We start from the raw sequence: 4,260 nt of genomic DNA on the forward strand, positions 1-4,260 counted from the left end.
GTGGTTTGTATCGCAGCTGTGCGGACGTGTTGGCGCGTGCGCTGTGCTGGGAGAGTTCGCTTCGGCACCCAAGTGGGGCTTTTGTCCTTCTGTGGCGCTGGCGTAGGAGCTGCCGGTCACCGTAGGTGGCGCGTGTTGTCTCCCGCCGGCAATGCCACGACAGCACGCTCCCGGGCCTCTGTCGGCAGCGGCAAGCTCAGTTGGGAGCACGGGTGGTCGCACCTAAAGCGTCTACTCGCCTAACTCCGGGCGATTGCGCCTCTCTCGAACCCGACCAAGTACTTAGGACGGCGCTGCGCGCCGCCGGGACCTGAGAGGGTTTCGAGGTGTGTTGTGCAGGGGAGCTCAGCCTCCTCCTGTTTGCAGAATAATTGAGCGGACGCTTGCGTGTTCGCGCGGGCCCCCGGGACACACTCCCGGGCGGCCGGCTGCTCAGCTCTAGTTGACGCAGCTCCCTGGTTGATCCTGCCAGTAGTCATATGCTTGTCTCAAAGATTAAGCCATGCATGTCTCAGTACAAGCCGCATTAAGGTGAAACCGCGAATGGCTCATTAAATCAGTTATGGTTCCTTAGATCGTACCCACGTTACTTGGATAACTGTGGTAATTCTAGAGCTAATACATGCAAACAGAGTCCCGACCAGAGATGGAAGGGACGCTTTTATTAGATCAAAACCAATCGGTCGGCTCGTCCGGTCCGTTTGCCTTGGTGACTCTGAATAACTTTGGGCTGATCGCACGGTCCTCGTACCGGCGACGCATCTTTCAAATGTCTGCCTTATCAACTGTCGATGGTAGGTTCTGCGCCTACCATGGTTGTAACGGGTAACGGGGAATCAGGGTTCGATTCCGGAGAGGGAGCCTGAGAAACGGCTACCACATCCAAGGAAGGCAGCAGGCGCGCAAATTACCCACTCCCGGCACGGGGAGGTAGTGACGAAAAATAACGATACGGGACTCATCCGAGGCCCCGTAATCGGAATGAGTACACTTTAAATCCTTTAACGAGTATCTATTGGAGGGCAAGTCTGGTGCCAGCAGCCGCGGTAATTCCAGCTCCAATAGCGTATATTAAAGTTGTTGCGGTTAAAAAGCTCGTAGTTGGATTTGTGTCCCACGCTGTTGGTTCACCGCCCGTCGGTGTTTAACTGGCATGTATCGTGGGACGTCCTGCCGGTGGGGCGAGCCGAAGGCGTGCGACCGCCTCGTGCGTGCTCGTGCGTCCCGAGGCGGACCCCGTTGAAATCCTACCAGGGTGCTCTTTATTGAGTGTCTCGGTGGGCCGGCACGTTTACTTTGAACAAATTAGAGTGCTTAAAGCAGGCAAGCCCGCCTGAATACTGTGTGCATGGAATAATGGAATAGGACCTCGGTTCTATTTTGTTGGTTTTCGGAACCCGAGGTAATGATTAATAGGGACAGGCGGGGGCATTCGTATTGCGACGTTAGAGGTGAAATTCTTGGATCGTCGCAAGACGAACAGAAGCGAAAGCATTTGCCAAGTATGTTTTCATTAATCAAGAACGAAAGTTAGAGGTTCGAAGGCGATCAGATACCGCCCTAGTTCTAACCATAAACGATGCCAGCCAGCGATCCGCCGCAGTTCCTCCGATGACTCGGCGGGCAGCCTCCGGGAAACCAAAGCTTTTGGGTTCCGGGGGAAGTATGGTTGCAAAGCTGAAACTTAAAGGAATTGACGGAAGGGCACCACCAGGAGTGGAGCCTGCGGCTTAATTTGACTCAACACGGGAAACCTCACCAGGCCCGGACACCGGAAGGATTGACAGATTGATAGCTCTTTCTTGATTCGGTGGGTGGTGGTGCATGGCCGTTCTTAGTTGGTGGAGCGATTTGTCTGGTTAATTCCGATAACGAACGAGACTCTAGCCTGCTAACTAGTCGCGTGACATCCTTCGTGCTGTCAGCGATTACTTTTCTTCTTAGAGGGACAGGCGGCTTCTAGCCGCACGAGATTGAGCAATAACAGGTCTGTGATGCCCTTAGATGTTCTGGGCCGCACGCGCGCTACACTGAAGGAATCAGCGTGTCTTCCTAGGCCGAAAGGTCGGGGTAACCCGCTGAACCTCCTTCGTGCTAGGGATTGGGGCTTGCAATTGTTCCCCATGAACGAGGAATTCCCAGTAAGCGCGAGTCATAAGCTCGCGTTGATTACGTCCCTGCCCTTTGTACACACCGCCCGTCGCTACTACCGATTGAATGATTTAGTGAGGTCTTCGGACTGGTACGCGGCATTGACTCTGTCGTTGCCGATGCTACCGGAAAGATGACCAAACTTGATCATTTAGAGGAAGTAAAAGTCGTAACAAGGTTTCCGTAGGTGAACCTGCGGAAGGATCATTACCGACTAGACTGCATGTCTTTCGATGTGCGTGTCGTGTCGCGCAACACGCAGCTACCTGTACGGCTCGCAGTAGCCGTGCGCCGCGTGCGGAACCACGCGTTCGTCTCAAAACTAACGGCAATGTTGTGTGGTACGAGCGCTGAAGCGCTGGAGCGGCTGGCCTGCGGCACCTGGCGCCTGGCGCCGGTTTTGAATGACTTTCGCCCGACTGCCTGTCCGCTCCGGTGTGGAGCCGTACGACGCCCATCGGCCGTGAGGCCGTTGGACACTGAACGCTGGAACAGGGCCGCCACACGCCTCAGTCCCGCCTATGCAACTGTCTCGAAAGAGATGGTGGAAACTATGAAAAGATCACCCAGGACGGTGGATCACTCGGCTCGTGGGTCGATGAAGAACGCAGCAAATTGCGCGTCGACATGTGAACTGCAGGACACATGAACATCGACGTTTCGAACGCACATTGCGGTCCATGGATTCCGTTCCCGGGCCACGTCTGGCTGAGGGTCGGCTACGTATACTGAAGCGCGCGGCGTTTGCCCCGCTTCGCAGACCTGGGAGTGTCGTGGCCGCCTGTGGGGCCGGCCGCGTCTCCTTAAACGTGCGATGCGCGCCCGTCGCCTGGCGGTTCGCATACCGGTACTTACTCGGTAGCGTGCACAGCCGGCTGGCGGTGTGGCGTGCGACACCTCGTACAACGACCTCAGAGCAGGCGAGACTACCCGCTGAATTTAAGCATATTACTAAGCGGAGGAAAAGAAACTAACAAGGATTCCCCCAGTAGCGGCGAGCGAACAGGGAAGAGTCCAGCACCGAACCCCGCAGGCTGCCGCCTGTCGTGGCATGTGGTGTTTGGGAGGGTCCACTACCCCGACGCCTCGCGCCGAGCCCAAGTCCAACTTGAATGAGGCCACGGCCCGTAGAGGGTGCCAGGCCCGTAGCGGCCGGTGCGAGCGTCGGCGGGACCTCTCCTTCGAGTCGGGTTGCTTGAGAGTGCAGCTCCAAGTGGGTGGTAAACTCCATCTGAGACTAAATATGACCACGAGACCGATAGCGAACAAGTACCGTGAGGGAAAGTTGAAAAGAACTTTGAAGAGAGAGTTCAAAAGTACGTGAAACCGTTCTGGGGTAAACGTGAGAAGTCCGAAAGGTCGAACGGGTGAGATTCACGCCCATCCGGCCACTGGCCTCCGCCCTCGGCAGATGGGGCCGGCCGCCCGCGCGGAGCAATTCGCGGCGGGGTCGTGTCCGGTTGCCTTTCCACTCGCCGCGGGGCGGGGCCGTTCCGGTGTGCGGTGGGCCGCACTTCTCCCCTAGTAGGACGTCGCGACCCGCTGGGTGCCGGCCTACGGCCCGGGTGCGCAGCCTGTCCTTCCGCGGGCCTCGGTTCGCGTCTGTTGGGCAGAGCCCCGGTGTCCTGGCTGGCTGCCCGGCGGTATATCTGGAGGAGTCGATTCGCCCCTTTGGGCGCTCGGGCTCCCGGCAAGCGCGCGCGGTTCTTCCCGGATGACGGACCTACCTGGCCCGGCCCCGGACCCGCGCCGCTGTTGGCTCGGGATGCTCTCGGGCGGAATAATCGCTCCCGTCAGCGGCGCTTCAGCTTTGGACAATTTCACGACCCGTCTTGAAACACGGACCAAGGAGTCTAACATGTGCGCGAGTCATTGGGCTGTACGAAACCTAAAGGCGTAATGAAAGTGAAGGTCTCGCCTTGCGCGGGCCGAGGGAGGATGGGGCTTCCCCGCCCTTCACGGGGCGGCGGCCTCCGCACTCCCGGGGCGTCTCGTCCTCATTGCGAGGTGAGGCGCACCTAGAGCGTACACGTTGGGACCCGAAAGATGGTGAACTATGCCTGGCCAGGACGAAGTCAGGGGAAACCCTGATGGAGGTCCGTAGCGATT

At 58.0% G+C, this 4,260-nt stretch overlaps 3 non-coding genes across 3 annotated transcripts in view; all 3 read left to right on the forward strand.

Moving 5' to 3' along the window:
* The first annotated feature begins 452 nt into the window (after nt 1–452).
* Nucleotides 453–2,361, forward strand: LOC126443582 (small subunit ribosomal RNA). Its single transcript, XR_007582022.1, has one exon. It is a non-coding gene; the product is annotated as a small subunit ribosomal RNA (ribosomal RNA).
* A 353-nt stretch (nt 2,362–2,714) lies between these two features.
* On the forward strand, nt 2,715–2,869 carry LOC126443580 (5.8S ribosomal RNA). Its single transcript, XR_007582020.1, has one exon. It is a non-coding gene; the product is annotated as a 5.8S ribosomal RNA (ribosomal RNA).
* A 188-nt stretch (nt 2,870–3,057) lies between these two features.
* The window catches only part of LOC126443577 (large subunit ribosomal RNA), a 4,222-nt gene continuing 3,019 nt past the window's right edge, over nt 3,058–4,260 (forward strand). The window contains exon 1 of the ribosomal RNA XR_007582018.1: nt 3,058–4,260. This exon is cut by the window's right edge and continues 3,019 nt beyond it. This is a non-coding gene — a ribosomal RNA (large subunit ribosomal RNA).

This window comes from Schistocerca serialis, unplaced genomic scaffold (assembly GCF_023864345.2).
Source record: "Schistocerca serialis cubense isolate TAMUIC-IGC-003099 unplaced genomic scaffold, iqSchSeri2.2 HiC_scaffold_160, whole genome shotgun sequence".
Taxonomy (NCBI): domain Eukaryota; kingdom Metazoa; phylum Arthropoda; class Insecta; order Orthoptera; family Acrididae; genus Schistocerca; species Schistocerca serialis.